This window comes from Coenobita brevimanus, chromosome 55 (genome assembly GCF_032717465.1).
Source record: "Coenobita brevimanus isolate Jiangsu-jjx chromosome 55, ASM3271746v2, whole genome shotgun sequence".
In the NCBI taxonomy this organism is placed as follows: domain Eukaryota; kingdom Metazoa; phylum Arthropoda; class Malacostraca; order Decapoda; family Coenobitidae; genus Coenobita; species Coenobita brevimanus.
In genome coordinates, this window is record NC_137008.1 from 24,434,716 (window position 1) to 24,451,688 (window position 16,973).

The window sequence follows — 16,973 nt, forward strand, 5'->3', positions numbered from 1 at the left end:
TCCTACTCTTTATGGTGATGCTGAGTATGATGGTACTGATGAGGGTGATGCAGGTCAGTTCTGATGATAACCCAACTTCATCACGCCTCCTACATCTTTTATAGCTTGTGAGACAATACAGGAGTGCGTAGCAGCACACAGCAAGTACAGATAACAGGAGGCCTATTGACAAATAACGATTTTGTATGTTAGGGAAGCAACTGATTCTATTGATATAACCAACGCATATGAGAAAAGGAGAGAAGCGACAAAGGTTCTCCTCCCTCTCCCTACATGCCCTCTAAATAACAGCAGAAAAAAGACACAAATATCGATAAGATTGTTGGTGAGAACAACCATGTATTTTTCATAGATAAACAAAAAATAAATAAATAAATAACAGCAAATTTTATCTTGTCTACAATTTCTGATCTATAATTCTGAAAATGGAAACCTATAAAATAGCACAATATTCTCATATATAATTACAGAGAAGTTTTGTATTGGTATTAATATTAATATGATTGAAAACGGCAAGAAAAATAGTCGGAGATAGTTTGACCAGGTGAAGAGGATGGAGAATGAAAAACTGACTAGAAGAGTATGTGACTGAGGTGGAAGGGGAGGCTGGCAGGGAAAGATTAAGGGTAAGATGAAAGGACGTAGTAGAAAAATGTATGAGAGAAGGTGATGTGAGTTGGAGAAAGGGCAGCCAAACGGTAGGGAACAGAGCGAAATGGAGGAGGAGGCCTACAAAAGTTACTGGCGCCAACCCACCCCTGAATCTCGTCTCTTTTATACTTCTGTACGGAATCATGCCAAAGTGTTCTTCGCTATACTAAGAATAATTTCATTCGTACTATATCCTATGAACTCTCTTGACTCAAATTTCTCCTGCTCCTTCTGACGCCTTCACAAAAAACTTACTACCAATTTTATTTGAATATCCTTCCTTCCTGCAGACTATTTTTCAAGTCATTCGTAATAAAAACCCTTAGATCTATTCGTCATTTACGTCTGTTAGCAGGGTTAAAAAAATGGGATATCACAATAAAGAAACAAAAGAAAAACTGATGTAAATACAGGTAGTGGAATAAGGGGAAAGTAGCAAAACGAGAGAGGGAGAAAAAAGAAAACGACCAAATTGACAAGGAAAGAAGAGAGTGCAGAATGACCAGAAGAAAGGAAGAAAAAAGGGCGAGAGGAAAGGGTGACAAAGGAAGAAGGTAAACCATAGAAAAAGTACGAGAAAGAAGAAATATGGAAAACGAACACGAATGAAAAAACAACAGAAAATATGGGAAATTACGAAAAAGTAAAAAGGAGGGAAAAGGAAAATATGAACAGGAGAAAAGAAAAAAAAAAAAAAAAAAAGTAGTTCCACGAGAAAAAGGACTCTGTAAATTTAACACACCTGTAGTACTCGGAGTGGCAGGTGGGTTGGGCTCACTTTTCTCGCATCCTGCCTCTCTAGCAGCTTATGACGTAATATATTAGTGGCTGGGTCGTACTTATAAAGGATCCTAACTCTCTTGCAGCTTGTGATGCAATATATTAGTAGCTTTGCTTCGTACTTATATAGGATCCTAACTGTCTTGCAGCTTCTGATGCTTGTAATATAGTATATAAGAAAGAAAAGGTGAAAGAAAATGAAAAATAGAATATGAACCAAAAGAAGCGTCAGTGGAAAAAGGAAAGAAAAACTAGTAAAGACGAAAATTAAAAGAAAAAGAAACCGCCAAGATTACAGGTCGAACGCAAATCACTTTTTTGGATTCTCAGGCAGCTCAACCTTCCTTCTTCTTGACTTATACTTCTCCTTGACTCTTACTTCTCCTCTTGCCTTATTGCTGTTAAATAACTAAGAAAGGGCAAGAAAGTACAATAGGAGTCGGTAAAACAGAGAAGGTAAGAAAAGACTGAAGAATTGGAACAGAAGAGGAAAATTACAGAAAAAAGATTGAGAAAGGAGAGACAGACATGTGAACAACAACAGACAAATGAAGAATAAAGTAACCAAGGAAGGAAGAATGAAACTGGAGAACGAAAAAAACAGTGGGATATAAAGAAATAGGGGTTCCATGACGGGTTGAAGGTTTGAACATGATTCAGGTGTAGTCGAGTCTCAGGCCGCTCCACCTTACTTCACCTCGCCTCCCTACCTCTCTTGTAGCTTGTGACGATGCAATATGATGCCCAGATCTAAGAAGCTGATGAGGATAATGGAGGTGATGTTGATGATGATGATAACAGTGATGATGATGGTGTTGGTGGTGATGATGATTAAACTGATATAGATTAAGTTTGATGAGACGTTTATTGTATGGATATTATTGCTGTTGATGATGATGATGATAATGGTGTCGCGGTGGTGGTGTAGTGGTGGTTGTGTAGTGCTGGTGATGGCTGTGGTGATGATGTTGGTGATATACAGCAACTTAGTGCTGATGATGATAACCTTACTTCATCTCGTTCCTTACCTGCCTGGTAGCTTGTGATCCTGTACTATAGCGGCCAATGATGGAACTAAGACAGAACGTAAAGCAGTAAAGATGAAAGGAAATGGGAAATAAAGAAAGACTAGGAACAAAACGATAATAAATGGAAAAAGAAAGTCAGAGTTTATAATGAAAATATCAACGAATAGGAGATGGAAAGGCCAAATTAAACAAACAGTGAAAAAAATAACAGTAAAAAGGACAAGAATAAAGGTTTTGTCTGATTACAGTCACAAGTCTTTATTTTCTTTTTGTGTCTCTCCTTTCTTAGTAAAACGAGAGGAAGGACCAAAATATAAGTAGTATAGGCAAAGAAAGAAAGAAAAAGAAAGAAAAAAAAAGTATAAAATAGGAATCTTCAGTGTATCCGGGTTCAAACTCGAGACACCTTAATTAGAGTCCTAGACCGCTCCGCTGTACTTCACCTTGGCTACCACAGTCTTTGTTGCTTTATTGCTGTAATACAGTGATGAAAAAGGAGACAGGAGGAACAGGAAAAAATAAGAGAGGGAATAATGAAAGAAAAAAACGACAAGAAATGAAATGGGTAAAGGAAGGTAAAAAAAAAAAAAAAGAAAGGAAAAGGCAAAAAAGTAAGAAAGGCAAAGGAAGCTTGAATATTAAACAGAACTGGGAGAAAAAATGAAATAAAAGTGAAATATCTGAATGTGAACGAGAAAGGCTGAAAAGAAAGATAATTAGGTAGAAATGGTGTAGGTGGGCAACGATGATGATGATGATGATGATGATGATGAGGCAAGTGAGATGATGTTCGCGATGCTGAGAATGATGATGATGATGATGATGACGATGATGAAGGTCAGCGTTGGTGAGAGTAATTTTACTTCATTTCACCTCCGATCTCTTATAGCCTGTGTTTATATAATATAATGGAGGTAGAAAAGGAGGACGAAAGAGAAAGAAAAATAGGGGAAAATGATGATGATGATTTTGGAGTGGAGAGGTATATGAGATAGGGGTGTGTGAGTTGGGAGCAGGGCAGTGAAATGGCTGGGGACAGGGCGACGTGGAGGCGATTTGTTTGTGGCCACCCCGTACGGAATTGAGGCGCCTGGCAATAGATACATAGATAGACAGATAGATAGATTTACCGGTGTCCCATAATGAAAAGAAAGAAATACAAAACAAAAGAAAAATGAGTTTATCAGTGAAGTAAGTGCCAGAGAATCGGAGATAGTAGGGAAAAGGCGAAAAGGAGAGGGGAATGAAAACAAGATAAAAGAAACGATAAAAAAAAGAGGGGAAAGAACAAAAAAAAACATGAACTTAAAACAGACACACACACACACACACACACACACACACACACACACACACACACACACACACACATTCACACACACAAACATTAATCCTGCACACGGCCTTGCTTAGACCCTTCACTCCTATGATGTACAGCCTGGAGCATATCTACCAGAGGTTCTGCCCATCTATAGCTGACGATTTTTGGATGCCGTGGAACTGCACCGTAGAACTGAGAGTCGAGTGAAAAAAACAAAAAAAACATCACACCACACTACACCACACCACACCACAGAAGAAGAAAGAAGAACGGGAATAAAGCAACACGTCAAATAAAGGAGAGAGAAAGAATGAAAAGTAGAAATAAAAATGATTTTGAAGGATAAATAATATGGTGTCTATTCGGTCCACCTGTGCTAGAGTCCCAGGCGGCTCCATCTTACCTCATCTCGCCTCCTACCTCTACTGTAGGTTATGACACGGTAATGGACACACAAAGGGGGAAAGAACATTAGTAAAGGTGACCTAAAAGGAGAAGATGGGAAAAGCAATGAAAAAAGAAAAGACAAATATGCAAGAAAAAACTAGATAAAGAAATACGAACGACAGGAAAGAAAAAAAAAACGAGCACTTCAATGACAGAAACCGAGTGAAAAAAAACAAAATGAAGAGAAAGAAATTGATACTGAAAAAAAAAAAGGATGAATACAGTGAAGAAGAACAGTGTAAGTTAAGGAGAAAAGATAATACGAGGTGGAAAAGAGAAATTATAAGAGATTGGAATGAAGAGAAGAGAGTGAAGGCGAATTTTTGAAGAAATTAGGATGGGGACAGTGAGAAAGGAAACAATGAACGAAAGAACAGAGAAAAGGACAAAGGGAGGAAAATTAGAAATACAAAGAAAAAAGTGGGATGGATAAAAAAAAAAAGAAGCGCTCATGTGAATATAGGTCGAACTGAAGAAACCTTCGTTAGAATCTCAGGCCGCTCCACCTTACTTCACCTTGGCTTCTACATGTCTTGTTGCTTTATTACTGTAGTATAGTAACGAAAGGAAGGAGAGAGAGAGAGAGAGAGAGAGAGAGAGAGAGAGTACAATTCAAAGAAATTTCGAATCAGGAAAGAAAAGGCTAAGAGAGAGAAAGAGAATCTCAGCTGATGGCATGAACTCGGTACACCTGTAGTAGAGTCCCAGGCCGCTCCATCATGCTTCATCTCGCCTCCTACCTCTCCTGTAGCTTGTGATGCTGGAAAATAATGGACAAATACAAGAAGAAGCTGAAAGAATGGACCAGGTAAGAAAAAAGACAATGAATGAAAGACATGGAAAGAGAAAGAAAATGAGACCGTAGAAATGAGTGGATGAATATAAGGAAGAAGAAAAATGTGAGGAAAGTTAAGGATAGATCACGGGAGATGGAAAAGAAATTATTAGAAACTGGGATGTAGGGAAGATAATAAAGTAGAGAGAACTAACAATTAAGAAAGGGAAACACAAGAAAGAGGAAAGAAACAATGAAGAACAGAAAAAGGGTAAAGAAGGAAAATTAAAAAGTAATGAAAAGGGGAAATTAAAAAAATAATAGAAACAAAGAGAAACCTGGGAGAGAGTACGGGTCGAACTGGAGAAACCTTTGTTAGAATCTCAGGCCGCTCCACCTTACTTCACCTTGGCTCCTACTTGTCCTGTTGCTTTATTGTGGCAAAGTAGTGGGGAGAGAGAGAGAGAGAGAGAGAGAGAGAGAGAGAGAGAGAGAGAGAGGAAAGAAAAGTAAAAAACTGAAACGAAAAATAAAAATAACGAACATGAAAAACAGAAAGGACAGCAATAGGAAAGGACTGAGATAGAAGGAAGTAAGCGAAAAACCGAAACTGAGAAGGAAGAACATGACTAAACCAGAGTTAACTACAGAGGAAGGAGATAAAGAACAAGATAAAGAAGGAGCCTAAAGACTAGAAGGTCAAGGTGTTAAACGGGTACATGTGTAGTAGAGTGGCAGGCCACTCCATCTTGCTACATCACGCCTCCTACTCTTTATGGTGATGCTGAGTATGATGGTACTGATGAGGGTGATGCAGGTCAGTTCTGATGATAACCCAACTTCATCACGCCTCCTACATCTTATATAGCTTGTGAGACAATACTGGAGTACGTAGCAGCACACAGCAAGTACAGATAACAGGAGGCCTATTGGCCCATAACGAGGTTATCTGTTGCGGAAGCAACTGATTCTAAAGATATAACCAACTTGTATGAAAAAAGAAGAGACGAAGGCTCTCCTCTCACCCCACACCCTCCGGATAACGGCAGGAAAAAGACAAAAATAACGATATGATATTGGTGAAAACAACCATATATTTTTCATATAGAAAAAAATAACAGCAAATTTTTTCGTGTGTACAATCTCTGATCTATAATTCTGAAAATAGGAACCTATAAAATCGCAGAATTTTTTCGTATATAAACACAGCAAAATTTTGTGTTGATATTAATGTTAATGTGATTGAAGAGTTTAAGAATAACAGTCGGAGATAGTCTGACCACATGGAAAGGATGGAGAACGAAAAACTGACTAGAGGAATGTATGTGACTGAGGTGAAAGGGGAGACTGGCAAGGAAAGGCTAAGGATAAAATGAAAGGAAATAAGTAGAAGAATGTATGAGAGAAAGTGATGTGACTTGGAGAATGGGAACGGTAGGGGACAGGACGAAATGGAGGAGAAGGCGTACAAAAGGTACTGACTCCAGCAACCTCTGTATTTCTGCTCTTTTATGCTTCTGTACGGAATCATGCCAAGTGTGTTTTTCGCTGAACTAAGAATAATTTCATTCGTACTAAATGCTCTGAACTCTCTTGACCCAGATTCTTCCTGCTCCTTCTGACGCCTTCACAAAAATCTTACTAACAATTTTATTTGAATATCCTTCCTTCCTGCAGACTATTTTTCGAGTCGTTCGTAATAAAAACCCAAAGATCTATTCGTCATTTACGTCTGTTAGCGGGGTGTGAAAAAATGGGATATCGCAATAAAGAAATAAAAGAAAAACTGAAGTAAATATGGAAAGACGGGAAGAGAGCAAGAGGTAAAGAGAAATAGCAAACAAATGGGTAAGGAAAGAAGAGAGAATAAAATGACCAGAAGATGGGAAGAAAGAAAAGGCGAGAGGAAAGGGTGACAAAGGGTGAAGGTAAACCATAAAAAAGTACGAGAAAGAAGAAATATGGAAAGCAAACAAGAAAGAAAACGCGCGAAAGAATATGGGAAAATACGAAATGTAAAACAGGAAAAAAAACGATGAAAAAGAAACACAGAAAAATGGATTAAAAAATTGTAGCAGGAAAAATGAAATCTGTGAACTCAATACACCTGTAGTAGAGTGACACCTGGGTTGGGCTTCCTTTTTTTCGCATCCTACTTCTCTTGCAGCTTGTGACGTAATACAGTAGTGACTGGGTCGTATTTATACAGGATCCTAACTCTCTTGAAGCTTGTGATGAAATATTATGATGGCTTTCGGTCGTACTTATAAAGGGTCCTAACTGTCTTCAGCCTGTGATGTTGTAATATAGTAGAGAAGAAAGAAAAGGCGAAAGAAAATGAAAGATAGAATAGAAAAGAAAGGGAATCTCAGTGGAAAAAGAAAAGAAAATGGGATGAAAAAAAAAAGAAAGAAAGAGGAACCATCAAGATTACAGACGAACGCAAGACGCTTTTGTTGGATTCTCAGGCCGCTTAACCCTACGTTACCTTGACTCCTACTTCTGCAATTGCCTTATTGCTGTTAAATAGCCCAAAAAGGGGAAGAAAGAGTAATGGGAGTGAGTAAAACAGAGAAGGTAAAAAAAAAAATGAAAAATGAAACTGGAGAGAAAAATATAATTACTGAAAAAAAAAATGAGAAAGGAGAGACAGATATGTAAATAACAAGAGACAAATGAAGAAAAAGGTAACCAAGGAAGGAAGAAAAGGAGAACGAAGAAAAGGGGGAAATGAAGGTAAGGAGGCTGGATGTTGGGGTGAAGGTTTGAACCCGATTAAGGTGTAGTCGAGTCTCAGGCCGCTCCATCTTACATCACCTCGCTTCATATCTCTCTTGTAGCTTGTGATGTTGCAATATAATGTCCAGATCTAAGAAACTGATGCTAGTAGTGAAGGTGACAGTGATGATGGTGACGATGATGAAGATGATGATGTGTAGGTGGTGATGATGGTGAAACTTATAAAGATTGTCTTTGGTATTATGTTAAAGTTAAGGATATTAATGATGATGATGATAGTAGTGATGGTGGTGGTGATAAATGTGGTGATGTGCAATAGCTTAGTACTGATGACGATAACCTTACTAACTTCATCCCGTCCCTTACCTGTCAGGTAGCTTGTGATGCTGTAATATAGTTGACAATGAAGAAAGGACGAGTAAGAGAAAGTAACGCAGTAAAGATGAACCTAAATGAGAGAATAAAAGAAATAGTAGGACATATATGGAAATAAAAGTAAAAAGAATGTCTGAGTTAATAAGGGAATTATGAACGAAAGGACGATAGGACAAAATAAAACAAAAGAACCATTAAAAAAATATATAAAATTTAAGAAAAAGAACAAAGTATTTGATTAATTGTAATAATAATCTTTTAATTTTTCTTGTCTACTTTTTTTTTTTCATAAAACGAGAGAATGGGATTAAAAAAAAAAAAAAAAAAAAAGGAGTCAAGGGGAAGGAATAAAGATAAAAAAAATGAAAGAATGTAAAAAGAGGCACCGGTTCGTGTTGGATCGAACTCTTGACACCTTTATTAGAGTCTCATGTCATTCCACCTTACTTCACCTTGGCCTCTACTTCCCTTGTTGCTTTACTGGTGTATAATAGTGAAGATAAAGGAGAGGGAAAGAATAAAAACAAAGAGCAGGAGCAATGGAAGGAGGAAAAAAACAGGAGGAATGACCAGGAGAAAGAAATGTGAAAAAAAAAATAGTATTATATTAGGAAAGACACAGAAAGATGGAAACTTTGAAAGAAATGTGACTAGATAGACAAGAATGAAACAAAGGTGAAGTATACAGTAGAAAGAACGAAATAATGGGGGAAAGAACGAGAATGAGGTATAAATGACTGCGGTGGATAATGATGACGATGATTAAGATGATATTCGTAATGCTGAGGATAATGGTGATGATGATGATGTAGGCCAGTGTTTATGACGGCAACCATACTTCAGCTCACTCCCTTCCTCTTATAGCTTTTGCTTCTGTAATAAAACTCGCTTAAAGGCCAGAAATGAATTACAATTCGGGAACTGGTGGCCCGATAGGACTGGGAATTGTTTTCGTCTTCAATATAGAGCATTATAACTGCACCCTGCTAAAACAAAAATTGCGCCATGATGTGCCTGTTTTGCTACATTACGGAACTTGAATGCCAATACAGAAAGTGATCCGGCTACAGGTCGCCAATCCCAAACGTCTGGAAATGAGTCATAACTCTGGAACCGTGGCCCGATTGGACTGGAAATTGTTTTTTCTTTCAAGTTTTAACTTTCTAGCGTACCTTCCTGTAACAAAGATTGCGCTACAATGCGCCGTTTTTGCTGTGTTACGATAACAAACGGAGAAAACAACCAACCAACAAACATTATAGAAATCGGATCATTATAACATAGATGAAGGAAGAAAGAAGCAAGAAGGAGAAAGATGAATGGGAATAATGAGAAACATATCAGTATACAAACAAAGAAATACCAGGTGAAGGAAAAATGAGTTGATCAATAAAGTAAATGCCAGAGAATCTGAGATGGGAAGAAGAAAGCAAAAAATAAAAGCAGTTGAAAATAACATGGAAGAGAAAGTAATATCAAAGAAAGGAGAAGGCAAGAGGAAAAAAGGAGAAAGAACGAAAAAAATGAGCACAAGAGAAACACACACACACACACACACACACACTCTCTCTCTCTCTCTCTCTCTCTCTCTCTCTCTCTCGAACGTTAATCCTGGATACGGCCTTGGTTAGACCCTTCACTCCCATGACGTATTTATAGAGCCTGCAGCATCTCTGGCAGCGGTTCTGTCCGTCTGTAGCTGACGATTTTTGGATGCCAGATGTTGCACTACCGTAGACCTGAGAGACGAGTGAAAAAAACGCCAAACCACACCACATCACACCACACCACACCACACCAAACCACACCACACCACACCACACCACACCACACCACACCACACCACATCAAACCGCACCACACAACATCACACCACACCACATCACAGTACACATTATCATCCTCACAACACACAGCACAGCAGAGAAATTATCACCACACAAACCCAGCCTCCCACACCACTACACACCAACGGCATTAACCGAGGGGCCTTGTAACTCCTGCATCTAGTATTTTTGGACTTGTATATTTCGTTCTTGCTGCCTCCTGATTGTTTTATTCAGTTTTGGGGAGATGTTTCAAACTCGACACGTTCATTATAGCCTTTACTTTCCTCTTCACTGCGAGAGGATTCCCCAAAGCTTAATAACATCGCCAGGAGGTAGCATTTTATTCAAGCTAAAACACGACGATTTCATTCAGATGAGAGACGTCTTAAAAGCGAACGGTTATGAAGCATTGTCGTTAGTTCCTCCTGTAATAATGGTACAACTGGATTTCTTTTTTACAGTCTACTGCTGACGATTTGGTGCCACTAAAAGAAATCGTATCAGTCAATGAGTTATTAAACATTTTGCCTCCTTATCCCCCCTTTTCCCCTTAGAGGCTAAGACACGAGTAAATGTGTGTGTGTGTGTGTGTGTGTGTGTGTGTGTGTGTGTGTGTGTGTGTGTGTGTGTTGGTGATTGTGTCATTCTGTCTTGGCCACCCCCCCGTTACAGGAGAAACTGCCTAGGTATATAGATAGATAGACCTCTGTTTATATCAACAATATGGGGAAACCTGTGTATATCTTTTTACTTGTTTACATCCATCACAACACTGCCGCTGCGTGCATCGTCTCCCACGGTTAGAGGGTGAGTGACATGATTCAGAGTTTCACTGGGGTTCATTTACTGCCGGAGTGAGAGAATGACCAGAGTAGCCACGTACCAAGTAATGTTTGTATGTGTTTTATTATGTTCTGATTATACTGAAACCTCACTTTAACTCTTCAGTATGATGGCCTCCTTTTATGCTATTCTTCCTACCCTCATGTGATTCTGTTTACCTGAAGAAAGACTTACTGACCTTGAAAATATTGTTGTGACTTTCATTTACTCCTGTACTAATTAAAAGTGTGCTTTCCCAGCTGAACAGAATAGTCTTCCAAGAGTATGAATATGTCAAGGAAATAAGTCATGTAACTCAAGGGACGGAAGAGAATTATCTTTGCATAATTCTATAATTGTCGTATCCCTTTAGGTCTGCTGGTCACACATCAAAGCCTCCACTACGATTACGTCATATTTGTAGTAATCCTGCCATCAGTGGTGTAGGCCCTGGGAAAAAAAAAAAGTGCGGCTATGGTTCATCAGACTTTATACTAATTCTTTTTCCTTGTTTTATACTGACAGACTTACCACACCCTTTGACAGTAGCTGCCTAACATTGGCCAACCGGTCCATTATGATGATGATCATGATCATGTTGATGATACCATCGTAAAATTGGTATGTACTTCATTCCTGTAATTTGTCACACAACCACTAGTACTGTATTCCATTTTTTGTTATATTTCATAGTTTATGGTATTGTTATCATATGAAAGAAAGTGAGAAAAGAAAATCAGGCGTAAAAAAGGAAACAGGACAAAAATGATGTGCAGAACGATAAGAGTATAACACAGAAATGGCAAAGAGAAAAGGGAAGGGACAAAAGTAAAAAAGAGGCCAGCTGAGGCACAGAGAGAGATAGAGAGAAAAAAAGAATGAAACAAAACTTCAAATAAAGGAAGGAAAGAAAGATTAGATAAAATAAAGAAAATTAAGTGTGATTTAAATAGTAAAATTGAAAAAAAAAAGATTATTAATAAAGTAAATGTCAAAGAATGGGCGATAGAAAGCAAAATGCAAAAAGGAAAATGGGGTGAAAGGAATATAAAAAGGAGAAAGGAATAAAGATTTCAAAGCAGAAAGAAAGGAGAAAGGAAAGAACAAAAGAAAGAAACAGAGATTATAGAGTATAATAAGAAAAATGTAGGAATGTAAATAAAAAAAATATAAATAAAGGAACCGTCCCAGACGAAGGGGTCGAACTCGAGACACCTTTATCAGAGTGACAGGCCGCTCCACCTTACTTCACCTCGGCTTCTATGTTTCTTGTTGTTACATTGCGATATTATACTAATGACTGGAAGGAGAGAGAAAGACAAAGGGAATAAAGAAGGGAAATTAAAAAAATAAAACAGAAAGCAGGAAATAATGGAAAGGAAATTGGAAGGAGGAAAAGGAACTGAAACGACAAAAGAAAAAGGAAGAAGGAGAAAGTTGTAAATGTAGAAAGAAGGGAGAATGGAAGGATGAAATGAAAGGAAGTGTGAAATAAAAGAGAAGGAAAAGACGAAAGGGAGGGAGTAAAAAATAAGGTATAAATGGTAAAGATGTTAAATCAGTACACCTGTAGTAGAGTCCCAGGCCGCTACACTTTAACTCGCATCCTACCTCTCTTCTGTACCTTGTATTGCTGTAATGTAGCTATGATTTTGATGCAGTATAGTTGACTTTGGTGGTAGTAATGAAGATGATGATGATTACGGTGGTGTGGTGGCGTTAGTGATAGTGAAGATGATTTAGGTGAATGTTCATGATGGTAATGATAATTGTCTAAATGATGATGGATGATGGATGATGATGGATGATGGATGATGATGGATGATGATTGGTGATTGATGATTGTTGATGATGTTGATGATGATTATCTTCATAGTGGTGGAAAAAGGAGCTGTGTTCCTGTTGTTGTTGTTGGTGGTGGTAATGATAATGATGATATACAGTAAGTCATAAGTGACGGTTATAACGTTACTTCATCCCACTTCCTGCATTTCTTGTAGCTTCTGATGTATGATTATGAAGGAAGAGAAAGAAGTGAAGAAGGAGAGAAATGAGAAACCGCGAAATAACAGAAAATGGAATTAGTAGATTCAGAAAGGAAATTTGAACAAGTAATATAAACGAGAAAGAATGTGAGACATACAGCAGACAGAAAAAAGGGAATGATTATAAAAAAAACAACAACGGTGAAAGGAATAAAAATATGAAAGACCATGAGTAAGAGAAAAAGGAAAGAAAAGGAGATCGACGAAGGGAATGAAAACATGAGACGGAGACCAAACGGAAGAACTAAGGATAAGAGAATGAAAAATAAAGGAACTGAGGAAGAAGAGCAAAAAGGAACCCTGACTGAGCTGAGGTTCTGACTCCAGACGCCTTTATTAGAATCCCAGGAAGTTCCTTTAACTCACTTCGACTTCTCTTGTTGCTTTAATACTGTATAGTGAAAAATGCAGCAGAAAGAAAGAAAAATACGGACTGAGTAAAAAACGACAAAAAGGAATGAAACAAAGAACAAGAAGAGACAGTGAATGGAAATGAAAAAGCGAAAAGGGGAAACAGAAAGGACATGACAGGAGGAAGAAAGAGGAAACATAGAAGTAAACTGAGAAAACTGGAAGAAAGAAGAACGGGAATGAAGTAACACGTGAAGTAAAGGAGAGGGATAGAAAGAAAAGAAAAGAAAATAAGAAAATGAATCACAAATGGTGCAGGTGTTAACTCGGATCACCTGTACTAGAGTCCCAGGCCGCTCCACCTTACTTCATCTTGCCTCCTGCCTCGACGGTAAGTAATGACACGCTAATGGAGGAAGATAGAAAGATGGAAAGAAAATTAGTAAAGATAACCTAAAAGGAGAAGAGAGGAAAAGCAATGAAAAAACAAAAGACAAATATACAAGAAGATGTAGATAAAAATATATGAAAAGCAGGACAGAAACAAAACGAGCACTGTAATGAGAGAAAGCGAATGAGAGTAATAAGAGAAGAAAGAGAGTGAGACTGAGAAATAATATTGAATGAATACAAGGAAGAAGCAAAATATAAGTAAAGGTAAACAGATGATAGGAAAAGAAAAGGATAAATTATAAGAAAATGGGATAAAAAGAAAATAATAATGACGAAAGGATTAAGAAACTTGGATGGGGGCAGAGAGAAAGGAGAGAGTGAACCAAAGAACAGAAAAAGCTAGACGAGAAAGAATATTAGAAGGTAAGAAAATAGTGGATGGATAAAATAAAAAGAAGCCTCGAACATAATAGTAGGTCGAACTGGAGAAACCTTTGTTAGAATCTCAGGCCGCTCCACCTTACTTTACCTTGGCTCCTACTTGTCTTGTTGCTTTATTGCTATAATATAGTGATGAATGGAGAGAGAGAGAGAGAGAGAGAGAGAGAGAGAGAGAGAGAGAGAGAGAGAGAGAGAGAGAGAGAGAGAGAGACCTTAAGTAGATAAAAAGGAGTCAGTACTGAGGCGGTAAATTTAACCTTTCCCACCTAATGTCTACCTGTATATAAATATAGGTACAATAAGAAATATAGAACTGCAAAGATAAATACATAAAGAAATAATATTTACATCTACCTATAATCCCGTAAAGGATGGTCATTGTCTTTGAGTTAGTTGTGTTACAGGAAGGGGCTCTAACCCTCCGCCAACCCACTAGTTGACACATATGGAACACAAATGAGTTGGTTTTATGGTTATCACCCAGCGTTGTAGTTGGTTTCCTGGCTTACAGGAGAGTATTTGGCTTGTCTCTCAATATAAGCCACCTGAAAATGGAAGAAGCGTAAAATAAAGTGACAGGAGAGATGGGAGAAATAGGAAGGGAAGAGGGCAGGTGAAGGAAGAAGTACGCCGTACGTCAAGTGAGTGGATGATGGCCGCTCCGACCTACCACCAATATAGAATTAAACTGATATATAATAATAGGTAGAATAGTGATTCATTGACTGAACCCCGGCAGCCGAACGTCCAGCTCGAAGTAGACCTATCTCAGTCTTCTTCGCCTCTTGCTTACTACTTCTCCATCCTGTCTTGTAGCCTTCTCTTATCATACTCTCTCCATATTATCCTTCCTTTAATATACTTGATGCATCATACTTTGCTATACATTCACTAATTATGGTTCATATACTTTTCGTCGTACTCACTCTTTACTATACCTTTCCTTATGATACTCTCTTTATATTAATTTGGCATTCATTATTGTACTATCTGCATTGTACCTTCTCTCTCTCACTTACTATATTTCTGTCCTTGTGTTATATTCTCTTTATGTCACTTTCTTCACAGATCTAGTATCCTGTTCCAGCTGCCGCCAAACGATTGTATTCAGTTCAGAGTGAGTCATGGCAGCCTGAGAATCAACTTACATTTTGCTGAGTTGGCTTGGAGAACATACTAATGATACGAATATGAGAGAGAGAGAGAGAGAGAGAGAGAGAGAGAGAGAGAGAGAGAGAGAATCTCAGCTGATGGCATGAACTCGGTACACCTGTAGTAGAGTCCCAGGCCGCTCCATCATGCTTCATTTCGCCTCCTACCTCTCCTGTAGCTTGTGATGCTGGAAAACAATGGAGAAATACAGGAAGAAGCTGAAAGATTGAACCAGGAAAAGAAAGAAAATCAATAAAAGAAATGGAAAGAGACAGAAAATTGGGCTGAAAAAAAAAAAAAAAGAGTGGGTGACTACAAGGAAGAAGAAATGTGAGTAAAAAAGACGATAGATAGCAGGATATGGAAAAGAGAAACTGTAAGAGACTAGGTTGAAGAGAAGATAATCAAGGCGAAAGGATTAAGAAATGAGAAACGAGAAAGAGAGAAAAGAAGAAAAACGAAAGAGAGAAAAGAAGAAAAACGAAAGAAAGAAAAGAAAAGAGGACAGAGAAAGGAAATGGAAAAGTAATAAAATGGGGAATCGAAAAAAAAAAAAGAGAAAAGGGAAAAGAAACCAATTAGGAGAGCGTCGGTCGACCTGGAGAAACCTTTGTTAGCTTCTCAGGCCGTTCCAACTTACTTCACCTTGGCTCCTACTTGTCTTGTTACTTTATGGCTGTAATATAGTTAAAACAAAGGGAAGACAGAGAGAGAGAGAGAGAGAGAGAGAGAGAGAGAGAGAGAGAGAGAGAGGAAAAAAGTAAACGACCAAGAGGGGCAATAAAAGAAAATAATTTAAAACTTTAAGGAAAGTAACAATAAAGACAATTAAAAAGAGAACGAAAAGAGAAAACAGTAAAAAGACAGAAAAAAAGATATGAATGAAATAAAGGTAACTACGGAGGATAAATATGAAAAAGAAAATCAAAAAGGTTAAGGTGTTAAGTGGATACAGGTGTAGTAGAGTGGCAGGCCGCTCCACCTTGCTACATCACGCCTCCTACTCTTTATGGTGATGCTGAGTATGATGGTACTGATGAGGGTGATGCAGGTCAGTTCTGATGATAACCCAGCTTCATCACGCCTGCTACATCTTTTATTGCTTGTGACACAATACAGGAGTACGTAGCAGCACACAGCAAGTACAAATAACATGATGCCTGTTGGCCCATAACAAGGGTATCTGTTAGGGAAGCAACTGATTATAAGGATATAACCAATGTCTTTGAAAAAAGGAGACAAGAGATGAAGGCTCTGCCCTCAATATCCTCTGGACAACGGCAGGAAAAAGAAAAAAAAAACATCATTGTTGGAGACAATAAACATGCAGACATTTATAGACTTTTAAAAAATCCAGTAAATATTATCTTGTCTGAAATCTGTAATAGACAATTCTTCAAATAAGAACATATAAAATTACAAAATATTCTCATATTTAAGTACAGTAAAGTCTTTTGGTACTGATGCTGATGTGATTAAAAGGGCAAAGAGAAACAGTCTGGGATGGTTTGGTCGCGTCGTGAGGATGGAGAGTCAATTACTGACTAGAGGAGTGCATATGATTGAGGTGGAGGGGAAGAGTGGGAGGGGATGACCAAGGATATAATGAATGGACTGGGTAGAATGTTGTATGAGGGTAGGTGATGTGAGCTGGAGAGGGCATACAGACGGTAGGGAACAGAGAAAAGTGGAGGAGGAAGCCTGCAAAAGGTATCGGTGCCAACCCACCAGTGAATCTCGTCTCTTTAATGCTCCTGTACGAATCATGCCGAGTCTGTTCTTCGCTATACTAAAACCAATTTCACTCATACTACATGTTCTGAG